The sequence below is a fragment of the Microtus oregoni genome, unplaced genomic scaffold, assembly GCF_018167655.1.
Source record: "Microtus oregoni isolate MIOR12 unplaced genomic scaffold, Mior012 000021F_ref0000039, whole genome shotgun sequence".
Taxonomy (NCBI): domain Eukaryota; kingdom Metazoa; phylum Chordata; class Mammalia; order Rodentia; family Cricetidae; genus Microtus; species Microtus oregoni.
Genome location: NW_024543080.1, coordinates 29,353,368 through 29,369,361, shown reverse-complemented (window position 1 = coordinate 29,369,361; position 15,994 = coordinate 29,353,368). Strand labels below are relative to the sequence as shown.

The following is a 15,994-nucleotide window of genomic DNA, read 5'->3' as shown; positions in this document are numbered from 1 at the left end:
TCCTTTTTTTTTTTTTTTTTGAGACAGGGTTTCTCTGTGTAGCCTTGGCTGTTCTGAGAACTCACAGAAGCCCACCAGTCTCTGTTTCCTGAGCACTGGGATTAAAGATGTGTCCCACCACAACCTGGCTTGAATATTTCTTACACTTGCTAGCAATTTTAATTTCTTATTATTTGTCTGTTTAAGCATTTGTGTATTTGTTGATTTAAAGGTCTTTTTCTCTATTGGAGAGGGAAGAACCAGGGCACAGTCCTCCAAAGCCACACACGGCTTGTTGTCTAAACTGACTGACTCCATCCCAGCCCTGCCTCCTGCTTGCTGCTTTCTCAATGAAAACTGCAAAGCTTTTCCCGATGGTGCTGTTTCTACTCTCTGAGGCAACCCAGCAATTTGTTCTCCAATAAGTTTTCCCCCCACCTACAGAGTGATCAATTTCAATGGTTTCACTGTGCCTTGCTTACAAGAGTGAGTGCAGAGAATGGACCAGAACTCAGAAAGGCTCTCATGAAAACACAGCCTGTGCCTTAGGTAAGTGACCATGGAAATGCTTGTAAACCTTTAACTAAACATTTAATTGGTGCGGCTTGCTTATAGTTCAGAGGTTCAGTCCATTATCATGGTAGGAGCATGGCGAAGTGCAGGCAGACATGGTGCTGAAGGAGCTGAGAGTCCCTTATCTTACAGGAAGTCGACTGAGACACTAGGCAGGATCCTGAGCATAGGAAACCTCAAAGCCCGCCTCCCAATGACACACTTCCTCCAACAAGAGCACACCCACTCCAACAAAGCCATACTTCCTAATAGTGCCATTCCCTATGAGATTATAGGGTCAATTGCATTCAGCCTGCCATAGCTTATTTAGCCATTTCTACAACTAAGAGTCATGAGAAGTCTCCATGGCTGGCTTGGATAGAAAAAGATACTTAAGTTCAAGTTGTCCTGTCTGGCCAGCCTGTGACCAGGGACTGCAAAGGATCCCAGGGTTCCGATTCTGGGCAAGTTTGAAAAGAAAGCGCTTTAGTGGATGCTTGGTGGTACCCAGGTATTAATCGGCAGACATCGCTCCATTGTCTAGAGAAATTATGACCCTTCCAAATCTGCCTTGCATGCAGTTCTACTGATGAAATAGTTGGACTTCTTTCAGGGAGAAAGCCAAGCTTGGTGTTGGTGTGGGCTGCTGTTTCAAACCTGACAGTTAGCTGTAATGACTGGGTAATCTTGCGGTGGGCCTTGCAGTGGTTGCTTGCGGCTGAGGGTAAAGGGATGTGTAAGCCATACTGCTGACTACCTCAAACTCCGGTTCTTGGAGCCCATGTGATTTTTCATTCCTACCATTTCATATTTTATAATATTTGTGGGTTTTCAAAACTAGAACTCAGAAAATTTTTATAGAGAAAGCATTCTAACCCAGAAACAAAAGGAAGAAAGGAACCCCAGACCAGAGTCACCATGGGACTCTTAAGGGACAGGTGTGCTAAATAGTGTGAAAGAACTTGGACAGCACTGTGCCGAGCCCAGGAGTCCAGGGGCACAATGGTAGTGGTGGCACTGGGGAACAATGACCCTGAGATGTGGTGCCTTTAGCCCCAAGGGAGACAGATGCTTTGTCCTCTCCTCACAGTAGCTTCAGGATGTGGATTCAGACTGATCCTCAAATTAATGTTTTTCCTTCATCGGCCAGACTTGAAGGTCCTGCTAGTTGAATATTCAAAAATCAAAATAGTTTTGATTTTTCTACACATGCAAAGAATGAACAGTCTTATGGTGCTTTATTTGAATTTGAATTCTACATAGTTATCTACTATTATGTGAAATTAATGCCAGTATATACTTTACATGAGCAATATTTCTCATTTCTCTCCCCTGGTGGAAACCATTCCCAATTTCTTCATGACATTCTGTGGGAAGATCTTCTTAGCATCAGAAACAACAGTGAATGACATTTGTTGAACATTCCCTATGGACTGTAGCAGTGTTGGGTGCTTTCTATGGACTACAGCATCCAACCCCTTGAGGCAGTCATTGTAATTAATCTACTCTGATAGAGGGGTGTAAAGAAGTTAAATCGCACACTCAAGGACATCCTGCTAAGGGTCGTGCTGAGCTTCAGACAGAAAGAATAAGAGTTCAGATTCAATGCACAGCTTCATTCTCAGCCTAGGGGAGAGAACATTTGCCAGGAAGGATCACATCTAAAATAATAGCTCAATAGCTCAGGGCTGGAAAGATGACTCAGCCTTGAAAGCACGCACCCCTCCTCCAGAGGATGAGAGTTCAGTTCCCACCACCTAGCTTGCAACTGTTAATAGGTTTTCTGTCCCCCATCATAGATTTCCCTGCCAATGCAGTAAACTAGATCAAGCCAAATTGAAAAAGTGTAACAGCAGGTTTACTTGAACAAAGCAACTCCCAGATGGGTTCTCCAGTCCCAGATATCAAGGGCAGAGAAGCCACGCACTGGAACTAAAGAAGGGAGATTTATAGCTTGTAGGTAAGGGGTGATGACATATTCACCACAAGCTAGGTTTGTGCCCGAATATGGTCAAAAGCTGGACATTTTAGGCAGGGACTTGGGCTGCTCGCAGCTTCAGGGAGGAAGCTGCTGTAGCACCAGTAATGCGGAACTGGACTTTTTGGTGCCTTCCCTTTGTTCAGAAACTCTCTGAGTGAGTGGGGTTTGAAGAGAGAGACAGGAATGGGGTTTTCCAGGTCAAACAGGAGTGAATTGGAGATTGTAATGGTCTGTCCTGTCCCTTTAAGAGACAAGCCCTACCCATTCCCTCCCCTTCTGCAAGCAGATCTTCCTTCTACTTCCAGCCTGATCTCTGGGAGAGATGGCTGCTGCTGTGGCTCCTGCCTCTTCCCCACCCCCCTTCCCTTTCACTGAATAAACTATATCCAAACTCACTCTCTGTCTCTCACCCTCTGTGACTCCTCATGGAACTGGCTGCCCCGCCAGCCCGCCGCCACCTCCCAACCTCCTGAGACCCACAAAGGCCTTGGGTGTTGGGACCAGCCACCCCTCGTGGCCTGCTGCCAGCTGCCACCCCTCAAGGAACTGCAGTGTTTTATCTAAACCATTACAGAGATTCCAACAGAACACCTGTAACTCCAGCTTTGGGGGGCAGTCCAATACCTTTGTTGTAACTTCAGCAATTGCACACACACATACAGGCACACACACAAATGCAGCCCTTACTTCAAGCCTGACTGCACATTCACTAAGGGTTTCTGGTCACTTGCCCTACTGATAATTCTCTACTGTGTAGAACCATGCTGCACGTTCTGTGATCTTCAGCAGATCCAGTAGCTGTCCTCTCTGTCCCAGTTTTGACAATAAAAATCTCTCCAGACATTGCCGTAGCCGCTGGGGGAACAAAACAGCTCCTGGTTGAAAACCGCTGCAGTAAACACTTCATGTCCATTAAGTCATCCAATGCCCATAGCAACCCCAGGAAAGAGTTATTGCCGTTGTCCTCACTCCAGGCCGGTTCAGTCCTGGCTAATCTCGCCATCCAGGTGAATTTAAAGAAACAATTCATCATCCTTATGTCTTCTAATTGTATTCCTCTCAGATAACCACCTACGTTGGCAACAGACAAATGCTTCAATTAACACGTTTTGTAAGGAAAAATAAACTCTTCCTAACGAGGTCTGTCTGAACATGGAGAGGGTCCCAGGAATCACCATTCTCACTCACACTGCGCTTCATTCAACAAATATTTACTCCACACTTAGTTGGCTTTGCAAACCTTGGAGACTCAGTGGTAGGCAGGTGAAATCCTTGTTTTACTTCCTAGTGCCAACGAACACCCAAAAGAAAGACAGAAATCAAGTAGATGATGAAAATAAATTATTTTCAGGCAATGTTCCATGCTCTGAAAATAAAAAATAAAAATAAAAAAAAACAAGAGACAGGCAAAATATGAGGGAGAATGGACTAGTAGACAGATGGGGTAGGCACAGCTAGGCCACATGAGGAGGCTTAGGACACCTTGTAGGATGTAAAGGGCCAAGGAAAAAAGTCACCCTGACCCAGGATCAGGTATTGAAATTGCACCAATCCCTGAGCTTTTCCCAGAATCAGCCCGCAAAAATTCACCAATCCCTAGCCACCCTGGAAAGTTCTGCCCCCTCCAAGAAAGCCTATATAAGCTCTGTACTCTGTTCAGTTTGCTGCGGCTTCTCACCCTAGAGGCAGCCTCCTGGGTTCTTCCTTCCCAATAAAACCCTTGAGTGAGATTTCTTGTGCTGTGTGACTCTTTCAGCAGAGCAGAGGGAAGCCCAGCTGTAACAACTATTTCTGGAGCTAGAGTGTAGCAGAGCTGTAACTCTTTTGCTGGGGGAAACATTCTCCTAGCAGAACAGAGCTGTAACAATTTCTCTAGAACAGAGCTGTAACAAATTCGCTAGGGAAACCCTCCCATGCCTGAGCAGAGTTGTTACAGTGGGGAAATCTTTCCCTGGAGCAGGGCTCTGAGCCTAAGCTTACAGTGACTTTGTGGTATCCCTTGGCTCCCGACTGCCAGGATACCTTTTCAAACGAGCTGCAATGCTTACAGGCCTTATATGATTCCATCCACAGGCCACTTGGGACAAGATTTAAACCACAGGGACAGAAAACAGATCAGTGGTTGTTGCCATAGGAGATAGGCAACATGGAGACACAAGGGAATTGTCATAACATAAAAACGTTCCATGACTATGTTGGTGTTTGTGGCAACCATATATTAGTTAAAATATATACACTATTAGTTAAAAATAGTACACTAGAAAGAGTAGATTTTTACTATATGTAAATTGTAACAACATTCTCCCTTCCCATTCTTCCTTTCCCTTCCCTAGTATCCTTTTTGCTGTTTTAGAAATGGAGATTATTGAGAAAGGACTTAGAATGTTGTTCCCAAGGCTGACAGATATTCCCTGAGCAGGAGTTTAAACAGCACTGACTAGAAATTCAGAGCCTCAAAATAAGAGATGACAAAAAAAAAAAAAAAAAAAAAAACTTCCTCCTTCATCATGTCCTGTGACTGCAATGAGGTCATGGTAAAGCACACCAGAGCATAGGGCACTCTGGATATCACCCTTCAGTGGTGGAGAGAGTAGCAGACCTGCCTTGGAAGCACAGCTAGCTCCCCAGAGAACCAGGAAAGGTGCTGGAGCTGTCTCAGACCTCAGGCTGTGAATCACTGTTTCTTCCTCTGAGGAGGAAATCTGGCTTGACCTGCCAACACTGTGCTGATAATGCTCAGAAGTAGGCAGCTACCCCAGGCCTTCTCATTTAAGCTGCCTCAGGGATCGACTTATTTATATCCAGACCCCACTCACCGGCTGCTATGTGGACACCATCCCCACACAAATCACCTGTGGCTGGAAAGACAGGCTTGTTTTTATTAACAAACCCTTCTGTCCTAGCAGCCACTGCAGGAAAGAACCTGTTGGAGCTGCCTTCTTGCCTGCTCAGCTAGTACCCTCCGAAGGGACTGTCTGACTGTAATGAGTTCCTTGTCCCTGAAGTATTCCAACCTCTAGCCACAAAGCTTTGAATAACTAACTCCTTTGATACCGAAGTGCCTTATCTTAGGTGTGTGCATAACAGGAGTGGAAATACATAATCGAAACATCCTTCACAATGCTAGGACAATGTAACAACCGTCAATTGTTTGATAAAGTAAAAAAAAAAAATCAACGGCTCAGTCTGAAAATATCAGGTTCAATAGTTGCAGACTCAGATTTAAAAGCAACAGAAACAAAAACTTGGCTGCAACAAGAGAGGCTTTCTGAAGCTAACTGACAGTGTTTCTTGACTTTCTTGGGGTTGGGCCCTAGTAGGAAAGGCATTGTTTTGCCTCTCCTTGGTATCGCGTAGACTTTTGCCTGATTACCTTCAGATGTGTGCAGTGTGCCACCTTCCAGGCACCCGATGTTTTTGTATCTCAGGTCAGCTGCTTATTACACAGCCAGAATCTTCCTCCAAGAGCTCTGCGCTAAGTATAGACACTGACTACAGGGCGTAAGTGTGAAGGCAGAGGGTGTGTGCGCGCGCTGAAGGGATGAGCAAGATGGAGGTGAAAGAGGAAGCGTGAAGACCAACAAGCGGCTCTTGGATTATATGGCTCTGAGTCATCGCTGTTCATTCGCTTTTCCATAATGAGCGGCACTGTGTCTCCTGGGCCGTGGACCTCTTCATGTGCTTGGGAGGTGTCGGTGGACGGGGACGTTACAGGCGGAACACTGACACACACAGCGACACCCCTAAATCTGTAAATGTGTGTACATACTGGCTATAGACTTGCTCTCAGAGAACATGAAAACAGAAACCAAAGCTGGTTGTTCCCGTCGGTTAGATAACCATCAGGAAATGATATATCAAACACAGAGCAACATTCTGGAACAGTCTTTAACGCATGAGACAGCAACATTAATCAGTAGCCTTTCAACCATTTTTTTTTTTACAATGTATAACAAGCAGGTTGAGAAGTTAGGATAATTATTTTAATACATGAAAACAAACACAAGCACTTCGTGCTCATCCCCTCATCCTTATAAGATGATGGAATAATAAATTTAAAACCTCCTAAAATTTCATGGAACTTGAAATATACTTGTGGTATACTACTATAAATTAGAAGAAAGAGTCTGTCTGTCTGTCTGTCTGTCTGTCTGTGTTATAATGCCCAGGGGAAAAATGGTCCTATTCTATCAAGTTGCTGGTTTTCAATGGTTTATAGGCCAAGGGTATTTCTCATTCATCAATTTATAAAATATTTACGAGTTCTTTTTTTTTTTTTTTTTTTTTTTTTTGATTTTCGAGACAGGGTTTCTCTGTAGCTTTTTGGTTCCTGTCCTGGAACTAGCTCTTGTAGACCAGGCTGGCCTCGAACTCACAGAGATCCGCCTGCCTCTGCCTCCCGAGTGCTGGGATTTAAGGCGTGTGCCACCACCGCCCGGCCTATTTACGAGTTCTTATAGCAGACACTCTTCACTACTCAGAGAGATGGGCAAGTAAACCCACATTCACAGCCAGTAAATGCCACAACAGAGAGAGGCACCCTGGGTACTGTTGGAGCTCGTAGGAAGAACACAGCAAGTTTGGAGTGATCCAGATAAAGATCACCAGGGAAGGAGCCATCTTCAGGGCCATCAGATATTGGGAAAGGGTATGGGGGGCAGCAGACTGAAAGGCCTAAGTGTGGGAGAAAGAATGTGGTATAGACAAGGCAAACCATTCAGGATGGGCGCAGGACTGGAGTGACAAACAGGGCTTAGTTAGACCACGAGGAGCCTCAAGTCCTGCTATGGTGAGCAGCATGAAGGCCATGTTGTCAGAAAATAGTCACAGAAGCAAGTTAACCAGGGTCCTGTAGCCGCACCGCCAAGGTGCAAAGTGTGGTCTTATAGAGAGACCTATTTATGGATGGGTGAATGGATATTGGCTTGTAAGAGAATGTATATTCCTCCCCATGTCCCCAACACTGTGAGGAGCAGTTGTGAGGTAAATGTTCCGCAGGCTATAAGGAGAGAAAATTACCCTCCTTCCACATGTAAAGAATGAGGTTTCCCAGGAAACTGAGTTGATGCTCTGGGATTTGGCAGGGACTGGACCCTATCTGTCTGACCTAGAGAACTAAGGGGCTATATTTAGCCTCTCCCAGGCCAAGGGAAAGATCCATGGCTTTCACAGGAAAGGCAGGAAAATGATCTTACCAGGTTGTCTCACTTTTCTGTTACTATGGTAACTACCATGAGCAAGGCAAGTTATAGAAGGGAGTGTTTATTTTGTCTTACATGACAGAGGGGAGTCCATAATGGCCGGGGAAGCAACTGGAACAGGAATCTAAGAAAACGTCATCAACCAAGGCAGAGAGCAAAGCTGAGGGGGAGGGAGCTCTCAAAGCCTACCCCAAGCAACACACTTCCACCAGCAACCTGGAACTCCATAGGCAGACCATGCTGGCCTCAAACTCACAGAGATCCTCCTAGCTCTGCCTTGGGATCAAAGGTGTGTGCCATCATACCCAGCTTTATCATCATCATCATTATTACTATTATTAATTTTTATATTTTTATTTGTTTATGAGTCAAAATGTACCTGTGGAAGTCAGTGGACTGCCTGATGAAGGCAATCCTCTCCCTTCACTGTGGGCTCTACAGATAAACTTCGCTATAAGGCCTGCGTGGAAAGAGCATTTCCCCCCAGCCATCTTGCTGGCCCAGTTCAAACATGTCTTCCTCCCAGTTTGGGACATCAGTAGAATGTGGGTCTTAACATCTCTGTGTCTCCCTGGACTGTTTGAACTAGATCTGTTCGTGTTAAAACACAGATAGCAACTTGAGAGGCAGAGGCAGGCAGATCTCTGTGAGTTCGAGACCAGCCTGGTCTACAAGAGCTAGTTCCAGGACACCAGGACAGGCTCCAGGCTCCAAAGCTACAGAGAAACCCTGTCTCAAAAAGCAAAAAAAAAAAAAAAAAAAAAAAACAAAAAAAAAACAAAAAAAAACAAAAAAAACCCACAGATAGCAGAGAGAGTGCTAGAAAACAGACCTTCATCTCTGAGATTAATTTCAGGGCTCTCTCATTTTGGAGTATCTTTTGAGCCCTAACAATTAACCTCAATTTTATATTATTAACTAAAATTATTTGAGCTCTTACAAAGGACACTGTATTAACTCCATCTGTCAGTTATCAGCAATAAGATTCTATTTTCAATTATTCCACTTGTAATTGTTATATTGTTTCATTTCATGGACAAATATTGAGACTTTTATTGTTCACTATCTTTTGATTCTGTGGATGTCTTTGCTGGGCAGGTTATAAGATCTAGTCATAGAAGCTTAACTGTAACTGTTTTTTCAAACACAGTTGCTTAGTATTGCTACAGTAGGTCAAAACCAGCTTTTTACTTCTAGAATTAAACAGAATAAAATTGGGCTACGTTTCAGACTTTTTTAATATGTCTAAATCACACAGTTCAAAAAGATAAAATATATGAAAGTCTTTGGCAGTTACAAAAGGGAATAAACTATCTCTCCTACATGGAGTCACTCCTCTGTGATGGACACAGTAAGTATCAGACACTGAGACCGGGCAGTGATCTCAGTAAGTAACATTCTATCTATCTCCCAGGGCTTACATTTAAATGAGAGTAGGGAATCTGAGTAGCTGGTGCTGGCTGCATAGTGCTGAAAGTGAGGAACTGGGAGAGGATTGGAGGTTTCCATAGGATAGTTAGGGAAGGTGACGAAGAAGAAGTCAGATGTGTGAAAAGAAAGGCTAGCAGCATGTCACATACAGGACCCTTGGGTGTGGGACACAGAGAGAGTAGTCCAGTGTAGGGGAGAGCTGAAAGAGGGCAAGTGATACAGGCTAGCATTCGTGGGCCAGGTGGCAAAGGATATTTTGATTGCTTCTGCTGGAGCAATGGAACAAATCGTTTTAAATCAGAATTAATTAGCAAATTTAATGGAATAGACTCTGTCTTAGAACAAGCAATGTATTAGCAGAAGGGAGAAGAAATGGCATATGAGATTGTCTGTTTTAGATTAGAATCCGCTTTTCATCATTGTATCTGATTTGGTTGCCAAGCTTTTCTAGTTTTTCTCACTATAACTCCAAAGAAAAATAAGAAGTTAACACTGCAAAACTGAGTGCAAAGTCATTATGAGCAGTAAGGAACAATGGAAAGAATGTCACTTGCTGCTAAAGTGTACCAGCGTTAACACGGAAAAAGCAAACTAAGCCTCAAAGTAGTTCCAGATTCCGCAAATGCAGATTGTGGGTTTATACACTGCATTCTGCAATTAAAGACAACGCTGCTGCTGGGGTGTTGTGTGTAGGTGTCACTGCGTAGGGAGTGCCTTTTTCCCTGATGAAAACTTATCTTGTGCTTTGCCGTAGGAGCAAGTGGCGCAGGTTTCTTGGTGTATCCATTTTCTTATTGTGACCACATTAAAAAGATTCTATCCTTTCCGCTTGGAATCAGCAGTCCTTGTCAAAGCTTAATTGTTTTACATTGTTGCTTTTTCTAACCTTTTTCCCAGTTCAGGAAACATCCTTCAACAGACTCCCAACCACCCCAAGCTCCTAGACAATTAAGTTCCGTTATTCCAGTAGTAGTCGTCAGGACCACTGCTTTGCAGTGAGTTTCTGTTAGGGAGATATATTGAAGACTCGCAGGTAAATATCGTTTTTGAGCAATAGCCACAGTTAACCACCATGGAAGAGGGGCAGCCAGGACGGAATAGCAAGTACCAAGTCCATACACACACACACACACACACACACACACACACACAGAGAGAGAGAGAGAGAGAGAGAGAGAGACAGAGAGAGAGAGAGAGAGAGAGAGACAGAGACAGAGAGACAGAGGAGAGACAGAGAGATACAGAGAGAAATATGAATTATTTTAAGAGCCAAGTACAACTAGGCACTTCTCCCACATATGACTGACTCAGAGAACTGTTGCTCCCTCCTTCCTTTCTTCTTTTCTTCTACCCAGGGATCATAACTGTTTCTTACATTTCTCGAAAGTAACTAAGTGTCTCAAATTAGTATTGACATACAGGTGTCGGATAGATTACAGTGTTTTCTCAGCATCGACTATAAAATTACATGTTCTATACTGGAGTAAATTGTATCCCACAGAAAAAGTCATGGTCAAGAACTGCACATCATAACTTAGATGGCACAAACCCACTACTTAGAGCACATGTATCAATCAGACTCCTGCAAGAAGAAAGGTTGCTGGCGCTAGCCAAGACAGACTTTTGCTGATTTTCTCGTTCGCTGAGACGCACACAGGCCATCTCTCTCTGGTCACCTTCCGGTCCTGCAGAGGGAACTCTCCCTCAATTTCCATTCCCAGGAATTCCCCTGCTCCCAGTTTCTGGGGGCTGGCGCATCCTGAGTTCCATAAAATACGCTCTGCCCGCCTCCTCGTCGCCTTAGCCCCGCCCCAGTATGATGTACCCGGCGCCCCAGTTCTCCGGACCCGGACCTGCAGGCACCCTTCGTGCCCCAATTTGTCCTCCCTCTACGCCTCTAGTAGCTCCCGCGGTCGCGGAGGAGAATGAAACTGCCAATCTTTGGGCCCCGCCGGGAGGGGGCGGGGCTTAGCACTCTGAGCGGCGCGGGCGGGACTCGGTGGTGGGCGGGGCCTGCTGTCGTGGGGCGGGGCGGCCGCACGGGGACTGACCGGCGAGCGGGTGCTCGACCCCCTCTCGCTGCCGCGCGCGTGCCCGCCCGCCCCCTCGGGGGGCTGCGGGACAAGTTTGACTCCTGGCCTGGCGTCGCCTGACGGAGAGGAGTGGCTCGGCCCGGGAGGGCTGCTGCGCGGGGCGCCGCTGTGGGGAAGGGGCTGGGGGTGCGCGCGGGGCCGAGCATCCCTCCGCCGAGCTCGCCCGCCCGCGCCCCGCGCCGCCTCCCCGCCCGCCGCCCCGCGCCACGGTGACCCCGGGCCTCCCTCCCGCCCCCGCTCGGTAAGTACGACTTCCTCCTCCGCGAAGGCCCGCTCTCCGCACACGTGCGACCCTCCCTGGTCCTCGGGGGTCTGCGCGTGCCGAGGACTTGCTCACCCGGGTGACCTGCCCTCCAGATGAGCCAGCCCATGCTAGGGACTCTCGAGCTGCTACCGGGACTCGAACCTGGTTCTCCCCTCAGCTCCCTAGCTCCGGAACGCGGTCCTGCCGCCCTGGAGTTGCTCAAAGTTCTGCACGCGGCGCGGATAGCCGAGCGGGTGAGAAGGGAGTGCTGCTCTCCAGAAATGTTCCCAAGAATAAAACAAGCTGGAAAGTATTTCTGATCCCCCACAACATACACACCTTGTTAAAGTTTTCAAGTAATGGCCTTATCCTCAAAGGTGAAGAATAAGATTGTAGTGTAGTTTCCTGTGTTTGGTGTTGATTGGTCGCAACTTCGGCGTTTAGACAGCTGCTTCACAAGTGCGTGTTCCGGAATCAGAAGCTGCTGGGAGAACTTGGTTGTTAGCGAGTATATATTGTTGTCATTATGATTATCTCATCTGATTTGAGACTTTTACTGAAAGGGGTGTACAGAGTGTGCCCCCACTTCCACCGCCATGAAAGGTCAATTTCTTCTCTCTGGTTCAGGGATTATGATCTGGCAGATGCCCTCCGACTTTGTTTTGAAAATGGAACTGCTGTTAGTAATTGCCTAGCAGTTTTACTGATGCACAATAAATGTTAATTCTTCTTCCTGTTATGTTAGGAAAGAGTTTAATAAATCGTCCTGTTAAAAAACAGTTTAATAAGGCTTTTTATTATTAGATCGCTGTTAGGGGCACTCCAACTTTTTCCCTTATTTTCAGCGTTTACAGGTTTGACTACTGTAGTGAATGTTCATGTTCTGTACAGGGATTTATGTAAAAAACTTTTAGATAAAGGCGAATACATAATATTTTTGCGACAGGAGATAAATGGATACAAAATTGTAAGAAAAACATTAGATATACACACATAACATGTGTAACGAGATATGTGAAGTAATTTTGTGTCTATGTGTACAATATAGTAAAACAAACTAAATGAGAATGTTGAGGTTGGGCAGGAAGAGGGCAGGGAAGAAAGTATGTGACGTCTTAGTTTGGGTTCTGAACTTCCTTGGAGCCCGGAAAGGAACAAAGTAAGCATGTTTCAAATTCCAGGGTTTAAAAAACAAAACCAGTTCTTCTGCCTAAGCAAGTCATTTTCTAGTAATGAGGCTTGAGAGAAACAGTTTTTCATGAGCCCTAAGAAAGGGAGAGAGAGAGAGAGAGACAGAGAGAGAGAGAGAGAGAGAGAGAGAGAGAGAGAGAGAGAGAGAAGCAGTTGATATCTTTAAAATATCTCAGCAGAAAAGTGTAAATTTTGCATCAAAAAAAGTATTTCAATATAGGAAATAATAAATTAGAAGGCTATGTTCTGTGAATTCTTGGTTTTGATGACCTGGGCTAGTATTTCCCAAGCCATGCTTTCAAGAAAAGCAGGTTAGTAATCTAGGGTTGTTTTTCTTTTTAATATTTATTTATTTAATATGTATGCAATATTCTGTCAGTGTGTATGACTGCAGGCCAGAAGAGGGCACCAGATCTCATTACAGGTGGTTGTGAGCCACCATGTGGTTGCTGGGAATTGAACTCAGGACCTTTGGAAGAGCAGTCAATGCTCTTAACCTCTGAGCCATCTCTCCAGCCCCAAAAATCTAGGTTTTTAACTAAACTGGGGCACTCGGGCTGTGTGTGACTCAGTGGCAGGGAACTTAACTTGTCTCTCTGGGCAAGATCCTGTGTTCAAGCTCCAGAACAAGGAAGAGGAAAAGAAGATTCTGAGCTCAGATGAGCGTGAGGCATCTGGATTAGACAAATTGCAGTGTTTTTTTTTTTACCCAGAGTCTCTTGAGCGTCGTTACAATGCTGCTATAGACCAGTTGACTGAAGGATGGATGCTGTGACCTATTTCACATTTAGTAAAGCAGTCCTTCGTGAGTGTTTCTTACAGCTTGAGATGGGATAACAAAATCTTTGATGTTAGTGAATTTGGGAAGGACCAAAATGAAGTTAATCCATAAATCAGGGTTTTAATCCAGTACACATCAAAGGAAAAGGCCACCATTCTCATACTCCAGACATCTTGTGCAAGTTGCCTGCTAGACCAGCTACCCTTTGGGGCTTCTATTTTATGCTTCAGAATGTTTACTGTTTGAGCATTAGAATAGGTTTAGGCAAGTGAGTATCCTTGAGGGATTACTTTCAATTATTATTATTGACTATAAAGGATTTGTATGCCATTTTATCATAAACGTTATTTGTATTATTATTAGTTTACTGTGAAATCCTACATTTTGTAGCTATAAAAGATCTTAGAAAACTTGCCACAAGTAGAAAGAGCAAAAAGGCTGGATGTGGCGGCACATGCCTTTAATCCCAGCACTCTGGAAACAGAAGTATCAAGATCTCCGTGGGTTAGAGGCCAGCCTGGCCTACATAGCAAGTTCCAGGTCAGCCAGGGTTACATAGTGAGACCCTGTCTCAAAACAACAACAAAAGGAAGAGAGATCTGGAACCAAAAACAAAACAAACAAAAAAAAAAAAACCTGTAATTGCACTTACTAATATGTGGGACTGTTTCTAGCGAGTTTACAAGCCCTTGGTACTACATTTGTTTGTAAGACTAGTGTGGTTATAACACACAATTCGCTCATAGAATAAATACTGAGAACCTACTGTGTACTGGTAGTAGAACAGCCTTAAGGATGCAAATGAGAACAGGTGGCAAGAGTCTGGAAGTGCAAGAATAGCATCTTATCCAGATGTGTATTTGGATCCTGGGTTTCAGAAATCAAGTTGGAAGGATGAGAAGTTGATTTGAAAATGTATCTGGAGCCCATGCATGGAAAGTGTAACACTTCTATACAAAAGTTAAAAAAAAAAATTGAACAGATATACAAAATGTTAACGTTCTGAAAAATTGAGAGGCAAAGCCATTTATTCTCCTCGCTTCCTCGTGACTTAAGTCAGCAAATGTTTATTTCTGTCATACTCTATGTCTGATGAGGGTCAGCACAAGAGCTCCATTTCCGGTAGTCACTTGGACCCCCAGGCTGTTAGCAGGAGAGGGGAAAGAATGTGCTGGATAATAGCAATACATTGGCTCTTCAAGGCTTCCATTTGGAAGCAGCCATACGACTCCTGTAGCGATACCTAACTTCAAAGCTTTACCATGTGGCCAGAAAGAAGAGCTCCAGCAGTTTGTGAACCATCTTAATGACCACTACACTGAGCAGGCTTCATAACCCTAAGAGTGAACACAAGATTCGAAAAAAAAAAAAAGTACCATTATGGTTCCTAGACTCCTATTAACAAACAGCATTTCTTTGTGTATTTGTGTTTAGACAGAATTATGGTAATGAGAATTATAAAGAACATCTTAATTTGAAATGAAACACTATTGAAAAACCTCACAATTAGATGTACTATTTTGATCAAGAGAGTTTCATTTTGAATTGTATGTCCATCAATAAACATTTGTTAGATGTGTATAAGGCACTGTTAAGTCTGAGAATAGAACAGTGAACGGGAGTTTATGATGCCAAGACAAAATAGCTCTAATTTGAGTTCTCTCTTTCTTTTTTAAGGCAACATTAACAAAACTTTGCGGTATAACACAACACACACACACACTATACTTTGTATTCCTCTCCCTTCATTTGTTTTGCTCTTAATGTTTATTTCCTAACAATTATACAAAATTACTTAAACTAGTTTAAGCAACCAGAGTGTTTTGTTTGCAATACTGTAGCTTTGTGTGAGAGTCTGATACCAGGAATGCGGTTGGGCCTTGAGGCAGTTGGCATCGCTAACAGAAAGTGAGGAAGCGAGGCTCTTTTCTCTGTGTGTGATTTCTTGCCAGTCTCTCTCTGCACATATATTCCATTGTCCTATGTCTCTGTTGACTAACCTGCCTCTGGTTTGCTCTTAGAGGGATACTTTGACCTAAGAGTTCACATGCTTGAAACTATACTGTTTTCAGTTTCTGCAAACACAGCCTTCTCTGAGTGCAGCATGGAGGTGCAGCCCCATCAGTGCCCCTCAACCTGAAGGTCACAACACCTTTGGGGGTTGAACAACCTTTTCAGAGGGGTCACCTACAGCCATCGGAAAACACAGACGTTTGCATTCCAGTTCCCAATGATAGCAAAGTTACAACTGTGAAGTAGCAACAAGATGACTTTAAAGTTGGGGTTTACCCCAACATGAGGAACTGTGTTCAAGGGTTAGGAAGTATTAGATTAAGCAGCAGTAGGAAGGTTGAGAACCACTTAAGGCTTAAGTGGTTCCATGGTCAGTCTGAAAATAATGAAGTTGACCCTAAAAAATGTAGCAAAGTAACTGGAAACTTTGTAGAAAAGGAAGCTGTTCTAGCAGCTTGTTAAGAAGCCTGAGGTTAAAGAAACCTGACATGCCATTAAAAAAAAAAAATCTGCACAATTAGCATCATC

General features: G+C 44.3%; 1 protein-coding gene across 1 annotated transcript in view; it reads left to right on the top strand.

Moving 5' to 3' along the window:
* The first annotated feature begins 11,177 nt into the window (after window positions 1-11,177).
* Klhl5 (kelch like family member 5) overlaps window positions 11,178-15,994 on the top strand; it is a 63,879-nt gene continuing 59,062 nt past the window's right edge. The window contains exon 1 of the mRNA XM_041671510.1: window positions 11,178-11,478. The gene's annotated coding sequence lies outside the window, so the exon portion shown is untranslated. The remainder of the gene's footprint in view (window positions 11,479-15,994) is intronic.